Genomic DNA, 15,026 nt, shown 5'->3' with positions numbered 1-15,026 from the left:
GTCAAAATCGGTGTAAGCATTGAGTGCTACAGCAAATAATAAGGTCGATAGAAGAAGAAAGAAGAAACTAGATGGCACAGCTGTGTTTGAGCAAACAAGTTTTCTGTAATAATTTGGCCTACCTGCTGTGGCAATAGTTTTACGTACTGCCAGATGATTGTATATAGGACAGTTTAATCATATAGCAGTGGGTTGACCTTGGCAGATGAATTATGAAATATCTGAAGTTGGCTGTAATTCTGCCAGTGGCAACTTTTTGTCTTTTTTCGGTAAGGTGCCTATTTGCAATCCCTTCACTTGCAGGGGTCATAAGTTGTATATTTAACAGGATTTCTGGGGTTTTTTCGCAGTTGTTAAACATGTTCTATTGTTTCATATCCGAAACACTTATGTTTTGGCTGCTTGAATCTATATTTCACGAATGCAAGTAGCTGCCAAGTAGCAAGGGCAGTAACTGTTTGGTATCAAAGAAAATGTTGCCATGGGCGAATTTACAACTCTTATGTTACTGTTTCATAGCCGACTATACTATCTGACAGCTATATTTCATTCGCCATAATTCTCCATTTGTCTATTTTGCTTATTTTTATGGAGTAGTAATGAGGATTGAAAAGGTGAATGTAAGAATCTTTTTAGAACTTTTTTGAAGTAGAAAATGCATCTAGTTCTTCTTCTTTCACCTGTATATAGATATATTCTTCTTTCCCCTGTATATTGATATATTAAGAATAACGATTAAGCATCATTAATTTGATCTCGTGCGCTAGTTGTAATGTTTGAATGTTTCCATGTTCCAGTGTATGATGCGTAAGCCTCTTCCTCTGTTCATCTAGTTTGGTCAAGGGTTTGGTTAGCCCAGCATGCATGATAAGGGTCGTTAAGTGCAGCCAGCTTAACAATGCCTAATCTCCCTGGTAAAGATCCATGTTATTCACAATGCTTCTTGGGTTGCTCAAGATATGGCATTTTTGCCAGGTTTCCAGCTCATGCATTGGCTATATGCTCTCTTTGTTAGAATTTGGTATCATTTGGTGTTTGTCTGTCACAAACATGACAAAGGAAGATGTTTTTTTGCCCCACCCACCCACCCGAATATGGGTGTTAATGGAATTAATGGGAGAATATAATTACATTGTCAGGTGTATCATGAAATAATCTTCATTTGGAGTTTAAACAATTTGGGTGCAAAAAGGTTTAGTAAAGTGCCGTGTTCCTTTATATCCTGAGGGAGCTCTTTGGTCATGTTGGTAGGATTGCGGTCCCCTTTTTCTACCCATGGTATTTATTTACTTGGTAGTATTTGAGGTCCCTTTTCTATCTGTGGGGTATATTTAGTTTAAAAGCAGATTTCCTTTATATCTTGAGGGAGTTCTGCGGTAGATTTAAGGTCCCCATTTCTACTTGTGGTGCATATGTAGTTTAAAATTAGAGTTCCTTTTTATCTTGTGGGAGTTCTTTGGTAGATTTGAGGTCCCCTTTTCTACCCGTGCTGTATATGTAGTTTAAAAGCAGAGTTCCTTTATATCCAGAGGGAGTTCTTTGATAGATTTGAGGTCCCCCTTTCTACTCGGGTTGTATATGTAGTTTAAAAGCAGAGTTTCTTTATATTCAGAGGGAGTTCTTTGATAGATTTGAGGTCCCCTTTTCTACTCGGGTTGTATATGTAGTTTAAAAGCAGAGTTCCTTTATATCCAGAGGGAATTCTTTCTTACATTTGCAGGTCCTCTTTTCTACCCGTGGTGTATAATTTAAAAGAAGAGTTCTTCTATATCCTAAAGGGGTTCTGTCTTAGAATTGATGTCCCCTTTTTTACCCGTGGCAGTATTTAGTTTAAAAGCCGAGTTCTATATAAATATATATGCACTATATAGCACTATATCCTGATGGAGCTCTTTGGTAGAAATGAGGTCCCCTTTTTCTACCATGGTGAAAAATAAGTTTGTATAACCTATAGTTTATTCAGATCGTTTATAATATTCAAAATTGCAGAGCCTAGTATAACGGAAGATACCGATATTGATATTGAGATAATTGCCAGTAGTAAGATTAGTAAATTGTGTTGTAAATATTAATAACGAAAACATAATGGCAGCAAGAAATAGTAAAGATCTTGGTGGGATGATTTGATTATTTTGATAACTTTTCTGCCATTTGATTGAATCAAAAATTGAAATTGGAAATTGTTTTATAGTAAGTTTACTGGGTAAGTTTAATAGTAAGTATTCAAATTTAAATCCAACTGATATTTGTTGAAGCTTAAATTATACATTCTTGAGCTGAGATTTAATGCTTGTATCTATATTGGAAGTGAGTGATGAAAATAAAGCACTTTTGGTGTGGCAGATGAATACCTTATATCAAGTTTTGTGTCTCTTTGTCCCATTATCTGTCTATGAGCAATTTATCCTAATATCCAAAATGTAACCCCTTGACCTCAACGATTAAATGTGGTTAAATTGGTTTTAGAAAGGGATTCATTATTAGACCTATACCAATAGACTTTGTCAAAGACGACTCGCTATCCCTCCCGACGACCCTTGTCAAGTGGGAAGGGAGCGGCGAAGCCATGACAGCAAGTCGCGAAGCGACGAGAAACGAGCCGGATGTCGCGGCGGCGCTATTTTACTACTGGGCATTTTATAAAATAACCAACGGGCCTTTCAGAAAGGCTACTATACCAATTACAAATCAGATGTAGTTAGCATATTTTGGGAAGTGTATAAACAAGAGTTAACAAGTACCTGAGAAAACCAGCTATTCTTTTATTAATATGCAGCCCATACACGATTAATTTTGATTGATCAATACCAACGACCTTAGATACAAGTAACAGTTGGTAATCACAGTGCCCATACAGGACGGACTCTTGACAATTTACGTGCAATACCTCCTCATAATAAATCAAAACTTAATTTTTGTTGTCTGAATGTACAATCTCTTAGAAACAAAACATCAGAATTTAGTGACCTTGTACTGGAGAACAATCTTGATATTGTTGCAATAACCGAAACCTGGCTATACCCATCTGGTGATGAGATAGCAATTTCTGAACTCACCCCGACTGGTTATACATTTCAACACATCCCAAGATTAAATAGGCGTGGTGGTGGTGTTGGAATTTTGTACAAATCCAACTTAACTGTAAAAATCAAAAGTGATGTCAATTCTTACTCAACATTTGAATCATGTCATGCAGAAATAAGTAGCAACTCAACATCCGTGCACATTGTAATCATATATCGCCCTGAAAATGATAGTACAGGACGTAGGTGGAATTTTGGGCTATTCCTCAGTGAGTTTGAGAGCCTGATTGATGATTACCTGTTGCAACCATCAGAGTTAATATTTACTGGTGACTTTAACATACATGTTGATGATTTGACTGACAGTGAAGCAAATCGGTTTAAGTCTCTGTTGTCCTCGAATGGTCTTTTTCAGCACATCACAGAGCCCACACATAGGCAAGGCCATTGTCTTGATTTGCTTATTACTCGTGAAAATGCACAATTAGTATCCGATATTTATCTTCATCCTGGTTTGTCATGGCATTATGCAATTATGTGTACATTAAATCTTCAAAGACCTCAAGCTCCTTCTGTGTCTATCACCACACGTCGTCTCAAAGCAATTGACATCAATGCCTTTCGCGCTGACTTAAGTTCGTCCTTAGCTGAGATTGATTTTGCAACTATGGATATTGAATCTTGTGTTGAAAATTACAGTCTTGCCCTTAGTGGCCTCCTGGACAAACATGCCCCATCGCGAACGCGAACTGTTAGGTTGAGACCAAATAGTCCATGGTTTCATGAGGGCATCCGGATAGCGAAACAAAAAGGAGACGGCTTGAGCGCAAGTGGAGAAGTACAAAGCTTGAAGTTGATTTACAAATGTACTGTGAACAAAAGAACACTGTAAATAAGTTAATTGAACAGGCTAAAATAGAGTACTACTCAGGTCAAATCAATGAGAAAGCAGGTGATCAAAAACAGTTGTATAAGGTTGTAAATGATTTGTTGCAAAAAGCACAAAACCTGTGCTTCCACAGTGTGAGTCTGATGATGCTCTTGCCGAGCAATTCTCTGAGTTCTTCAGTAAAAAGATAGTGGATATACGTAATACTTTTCCTAGCAAATGTACTGATCCATTTTCATGTGAGAATGAATCAAACACCACTGTTTATCTTACTAGCTTTAAACCTGCCAGTGAAGTTGAAGTCCGGGATATTATTTGTAAGTCACCATGTAAAACCTGTGAGTTGGACCCTGTCCCAACATCACTGGTCAAAGAGTGTATTGATGACTTTGTTCCTCACATTACCTACATCGTAAATAAATCTTTTGCTGAAGGTATTTTTCCAACCACTCTCAAGACTGCATACATTAGACCCTGTTAAAGAAAACTGGTTTGGCCAAGGCAGTCCTAAAGAATTATAGACCTGTAGCCAATCTGGAGTTCTTAGGAAAGACAATCGAGCGTGTTGTATCGGCTAGACTGAGTTTGGTTATAAATGAAAATAATCTTTCCGATGGGTTTCAGAGTGCTTACAGGCCAAAACACAGCATTGAGACCGCTCTATTGCGCGTTGAAAATGATATTTTGGCTGCTATGGATGAGGGAAACGTAACCGCTCTCATCCTTTTAGATTTAAGCGCGGCATTCGATACCGTGGACCACAACATTTTGCTAAGCAGACTTCGTGATTTTATTGGCTTGAGAGGTAATGCGCTTGCATGGTGTCAATCATATCTGAGTAACAGGCCAGAGTATGTTCGCGTTGGGAACTCCTCCTCCACTCCAGTTGTTCATGATTATGCAGTCCCGCAAGGGTCAGTCCTTGGACCCCAATGGTTCACCATTTATACCTATCCAGTTCATAAGATAATCCTCAAATACAAATTACAGTATCATGTATATGCTGACGATACGCAGTTGTACATGTCTTTCAAACCAACCCAAGAATGTGCTGATCAAACCATTGAGTGTATTGAATCATGCATTTGTGAGATCCGTAATAAGTGGATGCAGGAGAATTTTCTAAAATTGAACGATGAAAAGACTGAATTTGTTTTAATTGGTGTTATTTTGGACTCGTCAATGTCTCTTAATACTCATGTATCAAGTATTGTACGTTCAGCATCATTCCATATCAGAAACATTGGTAGAATAAGAAAGTACTTAAGTCCTCATGCTACTGAACAAATTGTTCACAGTTTTGTAACCTCCCGGCTTGATATGGGCAACTCCCTCTTGTTTGGCCTTCCTCAAGATCAGATTGCACGTCTACAGCGTATTCAGAACACTGCTGCGCGCTTGGTCACTTTAACTAGAAAGAGATCTCACATCACTCCAGTTTTAAGAGAGTTACATTGGCTGCCGGTTGGTTACAGAATTGTTTACAAACTGTTGCTCATTGTTTTTAAATCACTAAATGATCTTGCACCAGAATATATCAAATGTCTCCTCCAACCATATAACCCTCCTCGTATGCTCCGTTCTAGTGACAAATCGCTTCTCTGCGAACCCCGTTCAAAACATTCATGGGGGGATAGGGCTTTTTCAATTGCTTCACCACGTCTCTGGAATACTCTGCCAACCCACATTAAACTAAGTACATCTTTAACACAGTTTAAAAGTTCTTTAAAAACTCACTTAATGAAAGAAGCATTTTACTGATGTGCATCACCATATTTTGTTCACCTATTGATTGTTGTTCATGTGTAGATTAAGTTGTAATGAAAATTAATTTTTATTTTGTAGTTTAAGTTATTCTTTGTATCGCGCCTTGAGCGCCATTGATTTGGTGGAGATGTGCGCATTAGAAATTCACATTATTATTATTATTATTATTATTATTATCTACCAATAAATAAATTCATCAGGTTTGTTGGTAAACATTATAAATGATTTCATTTGTACAAAACCAAAATATAACTCGCTATAGAGGTTTTCCGTGTTCTATAAGCTGCATATCCTACTTTATCAGCGACTGCTATACCTTGTTTAGGACTTTCAAAAAAAAAAAACCTGCATGTGCAGCCATGACTGTTTCAAAATAGCCCGCCAAAGTCATGCAGGTAACTCCGAGGTCGTGTATTGAATTGGTTTGAATGAGGAATACTACGGGAACCAGTGCGTTTTGTTAGAAGTCACGCATGAGTAAAGTGGATAACCTCTATTGACGGCTTCGCCTATCATGGTCGAACACCCTCGTCGGCCGGGATACGTCCAACCGGAAGTAAGGATCTGCAACCATAGGCGTAACCGTCAATAGTGAGTTATATTTGATCATTTTATAGCGAGTGTGTAGAAGAATTCAAATATCACAGCTATACTTTTGTAGGTCCTGTGGTTCACGAGTTATGTTAAAAGAGGGCTGAAACAACAACACTTTTGTAAAACGTATATAACTCATTAACAACAAGAAAGTTTTCAAAAGTATATGATTTGCAGAATGAACTTAGTAGCAAAACATCAAATTGTTATTTTTCAATAATATATTGATTTAGATAATGAAAATCGATTTTGGGGGGGGCTTCGACCAACAATACCTCGTTTACCATTAATGGAGCAACGCGCACCATCAAATTTTGCACCTTAAATGATGTTATTCACAAGAAACTATCATTAAAGGCGTATTTGTGTAAATGGTGTCAAATCTGATACCTTAAGGGATCTAAAATGAGCGTTTATTGCGTTTCGACAGTATTTTTGTGGGACATGAGAGCACCTCAGACCTATCGAATTGCATTCTGAATACGAAGCATGTCTTTCTGATATCAAATAATTTTCATTTTTGAAAATCACAATATAATACAAATTTTACGACAAATTATAAAAATTTGATATTTTTCAAATTTTGATATATAACAGTCCTCGAAGTAAATTATATAAATCTAATGATATATTCTTAAAGTGTATGTAGCAGGGAGGAAAAGCCGACGGTCAATTGAAAATTTTGACCTTTCGTATTGAAGACATGGATTTTTTCCCAAAAAGACCTAATTTTTTGTTGGTGTTTTGGGAAAAAAATCTTCAATACGAAAGGTCAAAATTTTCAATTGATCGTCGGCTTTTCATCCCACCTACATACACTTAAGTATAAATCATCAGATTTATAAAGTTTACTTCAAGTACTGTTAAATATCAAAAATATCAATTTTAATGATTTGCCATAAAATGTGTATTAAATTGCGAATTTCAAAAATCAAAATTATTTGATATGAGAATGACATTCTTCGTATTCAGAATGCAATTCGATATGTCTGATGTGCTCCAATGTCCCAAAATAAATACTGTCCAAACGTTCATACCCCACCCCTTAAGTGGCGTTCTCTGCATTAACAACACTCAATTAGCTTTTGAAACTTTTCTCAAAATGAAACAGAGGAGATGATGTCTCACATTTCATTCTCTTTATTTCAGACGAAGACAAAGTACATTATATCATGTCTTTTTGACAATTTTACATAAAATATAGAATAAAATGTCTTACAATGTCAATACTCTAGGGCAATTTACTCATGAGGATATTCTTAAGTGATTAACCCCAGTTTTTACTCCAATATTACTACATTGTAGTAGTCGGATAGAAATTCCTTGTGAGTGTAAATTCAGGTTTGACTAACATTTTTTGTTTTAATATTGATATCTGAGGTGTACAGCATAAGAAAATAACAGATACCCAATGGGCACCCTTGAGCGTTCCAAGATATCCGGGGTCAAATTTTACACAGCGGTCAACACTCAAAATTGTTCCTTCATTTCTGTATTTGGTTAAAATTATAAAATAATCCTCAGGTCACAAGGATTCAGAAAATATATATATAAAAAAAGGAAGGTTTTATTTCAAACTCTAATGGTGACCCGCAGGTCAAATTGCTAGAATTGTACATTAAACACACCCAAACAGACACAATGCAATTTGCAGGCAGCAGCTTAAATAATCAGCGCCAATATTGCAACATTGAAACAAACAACTATACAAACATCCAATCCAACCACATCCCCAGTAGGCAATGAGGATAAAGTGCCTTGCCCAAGGACACAACACGTTGGCAGGAGCGGGGCTCGAACTCACAACCTATGTATTATTATGAGTCGGGCGCCTTATCCACTCTGCCACACGTGCTCCATATAGTTTGACCTACCTACGACTAATCAGTCAGGAGTTATTGGCAAAAAGGTCAAAGGGCAAAATTTGAGCTCCATTGGGGTCAAACACAGAAAAGTTACCCAATTTTGCTCAAAATGGTCTCAAAATGTTTGTCTTCTTATAATAATTCAGAAACAAAACAGTTTGCAATACATGCGCTGTTTCGTTACCACGGTATTACAGCAAAAAGAGTTACTGCCCATTGAGTCCAATTGATGTTGAGGTATTTTCCCTGCATTACCAGGTAACGAAATGTCACACATAGTAAAAACTATTCTTTTTCTGAATTATTATATCAAGAAAAACATTTTGAGACCATTTTTATCAAAATCGGATAAATTCTCTGTGTTTGACCCACGTTGAGCCCAAATTTCAACCTTTGACCTTTTTGCTAATAACTCCAGATTGATTGGTCGTAGGTAGGTCAAACTATATATTTTATTATGCTACACTTCTGTCCCACATGGCTTACCTTATTGGTTGCAGTCAGCATATACATTGAAAATGTCCCAATATTCTTAAATGTTTGTGGACCAATGCCTTTTCAATTGACATTAGCATGTGTTTCAATCAATTTTAGTATGAATTGATATGCAATTCATTTAAATTGCTGAATTTTTCAGAAAGTTGGCCCACAGACATATAGATATAATAGTATACAAATATATACTGCCATGAGAGGTTCTGGTTAAAACTATGGGCCGAGGTGGGATCAATAGTATTATTGATCTCAACGAGGGACCATAGTTTTAACCAGAACTTCGAATAAAGGCAGTATATATTTGTTTTATATACTTCATTAATATGTTCTTTGTTCATTGATTGGTTAAAAGAAAATTATTTGACGTTTTGACTCTCCAGCTTCTATCCTGAGTGAACAGCACGACCAATTTAAGCACAACCTATATTTTGCCCTTCAAAAAAATCGAATAGGCTAAAATTGGGCTAACCAATTACAGCAGCGCGACATCACGCTATGGCAGTTTCGCGTGCGTGAACTGTTCCGTCGCATCGAATGCGCGCACGCGGAAGGCATGGTCAAAAGTACTATTTACGGCTTGGAGGTACTATTTACGACTCATCCGGTACATTGAAAATACTATTTACGGCTTAGAGGTACATGTACTATTTACGGATAGAACTGATGGTAAAACTATTTTTGGTCATGTGATCCACTTTTAACCAATCAATGAACAAGAATATATTAATGAAGTATATAATAGTAGTTAACTCCTTAGCTACAGTAGACCTCTTAGCTTAGTCATTTAATCAGGCATGAGATTGAACTATTCTAAAAACACTGAACATTTAAAAAAACAAAACTGAAAAGTAGAGTGAAAATGGCAAAAAAGACCTAAACACAGGCTAAAAATAAATAAATTGCGTAAATTTGGACAAAAAAAAATTTGGATAACCTGAAAATTCTCACATCTGTTGAATTAAATATTAATTTAATATAAAGTGCATTGTCTTTTTTAAAGACAGTTCTTATCATTCTAAAGTGTAAGGATACTTTTTGGGTGCAGTATATACAGAGTTGTCAAGCTCACAAAGATTAATTTTATAATATAAAACCTATTACTACAAAATATGTAGGACTTACACACGCCCGTGTTCATGTGTTAAGTCCATTAATATAAAAGCAACGAATATGTTACTTTTCTTGAAATAACATATTCTTAAAAGACAATGACCAACAGCATGCACCTTCCTGCCTTATGCACCTATCAAATGCAACCCCGGCCCCTGGGGACCCGGGGATGGTCCGGGACTTGACATCATGTGACCCGGGATTTGACTCAAGATGTGTCCCGGGGGGAGCCGGGTGTTGGCCGGGACTGGTATAAGACTTGACGTCGGCCAAAACCCCGGGAAATTGGGCTGGGACTTTACCAGGCAAGGGCCGGGATTATGTCGTAACTTACCCGGGGTTTTTCCAAACAGTAAAATGGGCCGTGAACATGGCCGTGGTTTGCTAGTAAGGATGCCCGCATTAATGGGCCGGGGAATCCTATCACTTGGCCGTATTTGAGCCGTGGATGTATATTAATAATCCACTGAGTCGCCACATTAATGTTACTATAAATCCATTCCAAAAACAAAATCTTGGCTGTTGTTTCCAAATTTTGTAGGAGGCCATGTATCTGCTATTTAGCGGGGCTCTAACGTTAGCATGTTTAACCAGACCACATTGGCTTCTTGACATGCACGTGCAAACAAGAGCCTGCTATACGCTTATTTATGCCAAATGTATTGGTTTTTATTTCTTTAAGTTATTTTTTTGTTTTAACCACCCGCCAAGAGTAAAGTTTTAAATTATTAGGCCTACACTCAAACAAAACTGACCGTGATAATAAAAGAATCAATGATACTTTTGTGACATCGGCGATCGACTGCTACATGGCCATAATACTTAGCAATGTACATATTCTTTATTAAATTTGTGTGCTGTATTTTTTTCTTTCAATAGGTGTATGATATAAAAATTGAATTCAATGTCTTGTGTTAATATACAGATTTTCAAAACTATATTATATTTTCATATTGGAGCGTTTAACAATATCATTAGTCACAAATCGTTGAAAGGATGTTTTAAATAATATCCAAAATGGCAACATCGTGAAACAAAATAGTAATAACTTGTGCGCCAAAAGTTTGATAGATGTTCATTTGATTTTAAACAAGATACAAGGTAGGCCTATTTGGATGGGGTATGGGTCTTTACAGAATAGCCTCATTATATTAATGTTGCATTTTGGATTGACATAAAAAAAAATCATATAGGCCTATAATATTATGTGCTTAAAATGTTTATGCAAAGCTCGAACCATTGTCACTCCCGTATCCTGGACAGATGTAAATGCAGTGATATGTTTCTTTCATATCTTTGATGTTTTAATCATATAGACCTACATGTAGGCCCTATATCAATACGATATTCCTGGTTTATTCCAGGCATTTTCCGACCCGCCATTCATTCCTCGTAATATTTAAAACAAGCATACATATTACATGTAAATATAGTGATGGCACAGGGATCCCCTCTTGTCCCGTTCCCCTGCCACTGTAAAGCATGAAAAATACACGAAATGACGAAGTGGAAAAGTCGGGTGACTGGGGTCCGACATTGATATATGCAACGTAAAATTCCTTCGACGGTGTGCTCGTCCGAAAAATAGACGTTAGTCGTTAGTCCGAAAGTGGAAACAGTAGGCCTATAACAGTCTGACATTTCACTTCTGAATGTGAGACACACTTCAATATAGTTCGAATATGAAAAACACTCATAGTCCGAATCTGTAACATGGATCTAATTTCCTTCTAACTAACTTTACGTGTGTTCATAATCGGACTTACGCCGTGTCGGATTAAGCAGCGTTTTGCTGAACCACGAAATGGTCTCAGCCTATGTTATTTGCCTTTCTCAGTTCCTTACATACTCAGCAACATTTTGGTCTTAAATGGGCATCCAGTTAGGCGCATTAGTCTCTATTGAAAACCCAACGATTGATAGTTGATGCACCAAAATCACTGAAATGTACTCCAAAATCCTATTTTCTGATTCTATGCCTGTAAACTGTTCACGTTGAAGCCCGTGCTTTGATACTCAAACAGTAAAGCAAATAGGCCTACACATAATCGATATTATATAGGAAGGAAAGAAAAGAATTACGCTGCTCTGCGCTAGTGACCAGAATCTATAGGTAGCCTAATTCGTTATCGTTTTTAGATGTTCCACAACAAGGTGAGTAACTGACGTATTTGCAATGGAACACACATTTAGTCCTATATTTGAAGCGTTTGAATCCACCCAGCATGTCCAGAGTTCGGCTGTCCATTGAAGACATACCTGTCGAATTTTGAGCCCGCATTACAAGATTGCCGCGATATTTAACCATCTTAAGATCCAAGGCCTATATCCGATGCGCAGGGCCGGGAACTTGGGCCGAGGAATACCCGGGGTTTGCATCAGCTTGCATCGGATATTCGCCCCGGGGGGCCGGGGAGTGGCTGAGAGTTTTGCCCGGGTGGGTCCTGGACTGTCCAGGTGTTTACCCGGGACTTGAACTTTTAAACCCCAAATCCACGGCCCACGACCCGGCCATCCCCGGGTCCCCAGGGGCCGGGGATGCATTTGATATATGCATTAAACATATAAATCAACCATACGGACAGAACATCCCTACCCCTTAAACGAATAGAAAATTGTCCCAGCAAGCACAAAACATTTCATAGACAAGTGTCGGGTTATATAAAGGGTATGAAACGTTTAAAGCAACACTCAAAAAACATTCTTGAAATCTTGATGCGAAACATTTTACCACGTGTGGTGTAAATACTAATGAGCGTAAAGTGGATGCTTTTACTGTACCCAATCAAATCTACATATCAAGGTCATAGCAGGGCATTTACAAAGACTGGTCAAAGGTCAACGTTTCCAAAGAAGCAATGTAGATGTTGACGCAAGCTTTCATGCGGGAAACATAAAAACATACTCGTCAGTTGTGGCCTTTTTATGAGATTTGACACGGCGCTGATGTCTATGGCTGTACCAAAATCAGTTCCAGACCCGGTTTCCAGACGCAAATTTGTGTTACATAAAATTCAAAGTAATTTTATCATCAAGTGACCCACATAGAGGAATACGACATCTATCGTGAGCCAATCTGCATTCTATTGCCTGCAAAAGCCGACGATCAGGTAAGAATTCTAAAAGCAGCGTGACTATATATTCGCGTTAATTTCATGATAAGCTTAACACGCGTTGAAAACGCCAAATTGCAGTCATAAAACATATAATATTAGTAAATCACCAACGCAAACGGTAACGTAGGTATGTGGAAAAGAACTGCAATAACTATAACAAACTATATGCCCAAAGAGTTGTCTTTGGCATGTCGCTTTTTTTAAATATCACCAAAAATATCAAATTTTGGAAAAACGCCCCAAAATTTAAAACAAACACGAACCTTCCAAAATAAATAGATATTTGCACTTGGCGGTCCAGTGACTACCTGCCGCTGTGATTTGGGTAACTTGTTGCTTGCCCTCTCCAGATACCTGTACTTCAAGTTCGCCCATACCCCATGCCTTAAGAGTTTACAAAATATTTCACAAAAATATTTGCCAACAAATGTTTTACAGTAATATTTTGACATTTTTAAAATGTTGTTTCCAGTGTTTTTTCATATGAAACCTCTTAAAAGGGCATATATATTGCTCGGACAACATTATATCATTGGCAAGCTAATATTATGAGGGCAATGAAAATGACTCCTTTTTTGAGAAAATAGGTCGTTTAAAATTGATATTCTGCAAAAAACAACTTTAAGCGGTGTGTTCCTTCGAACGAGACAGATCTGACCTAGAAACTACAGTGATGTCAGTATATGAATATTGCCAATTTCGCTACGAACACTGAATTTTACCAACAAAATTTGTCTTTTTTTCAGGGAAATACGAATAAAAAAATTGCAACGAGTGTCAACTAGTAATGTAATAATTATTCTCTTCGAATGGACTTAAACTTGTTTTTGCAATAGATATGCACTTTAAATACGTTTTCATGACCTTTATATGTGACGTGTCATGTCAAATGGAGACACTTTTGGGCAGGATCGTAAATGGAGAAGTAGCCAAAACTCTGCCCAGGGTTGACTTTTTCACAATTTGGGTTTGTTATGAATTTGTGATTTTATTACTATTAAAAATATTGTCTGATAGTTTCAGACCGGAATATAACAGGCATCTTGTATTTTTTGAGACATTTTTCAAGGTAATTCCTACTCTCACCATTGTCAATAATATTTTTAAAGGCCGATATCTCAATTTCCAATTTTATATAATACCAGAACTTACGAACTCAATATCTTTGCTTTGGAATGTCCGATTTCATTGGGGAAAGCGGCGTTGTGGAGCAAAATATCTCTACCCAAGACAAGCGGTTTGTTATTTATGATAAGAAATAAGGTACCGCTAGGATGTACCTCATTATATATACTGAACCACTTGTCTTGAGTCACTGAAATTTCAGTGTAGTAATTGGATTCCTTGCCCCAATAATATACATAACTTTTGTTACCAGTGTGTTATTATTTTGCGAGAAAAATGCAAAAATAGTCACGAATTTACCACAGGGGTGTAGTACCCCCTTAAAGATATGTAAAAACCTCAAAATTGATTACCTGCCCAAAAGTTTCTCCTTTTGACATAACACGTCACATATACCCTGACATGTAAATGTTATTAAAACATTTAGAACAAGAGCACCAATGGCGCTGTGGCTCTTTGCTTTTTGGGGACAGTGAAAGTAATTTTTCTTGGGAGTCAAATGTGCAACAGGTGACATCATTTGATTATGTGAGAGGTCACATGTTGGTTGGTACATGTAGCTATCTCATTTGCAGAGCATACATTAACCAATTTAGGACACATTTGAACTCAGATGACTCCTGAGTGACCTTGGATGACTCCGAAATGCCCTTCCAAAAATTTGACTCCAAAAGTTGACTGTACTTACCAAGTTTCATGCCCATACAAGTTTTTAGTAATTTGACCTCAGATGACCCCTGGGTGACCTCAGATAACCCTGAAATGACCTTCCAAATACTTGACTCTAAATGTTGACTGTACCCACCAAGTTCCATCCCCATATGATAGTTTTTAGTAATTTGACCTCAGATAACCCTTGGGTGACCTCAAATGACCCCGTAATGACCTTCCAAAAACCTGACTCTAAATGTTGACTGTAGCCACCAAGTTTTATGCCCATATGACAGTTTTTAGTAATATGACCTCAGATGACCCCTGCTGAGTGACCTTAAATGACCCCGAAATGACCTTTAAAAAACCTGACTCTAAAAGTTTTATGCCC

The sequence above is a fragment of the Amphiura filiformis genome, chromosome 12 (genome assembly GCF_039555335.1).
Source record: "Amphiura filiformis chromosome 12, Afil_fr2py, whole genome shotgun sequence".
NCBI lineage: Eukaryota > Metazoa > Echinodermata > Ophiuroidea > Amphilepidida > Amphiuridae > Amphiura > Amphiura filiformis.
This window is presented reverse-complemented; position numbering follows the sequence as displayed.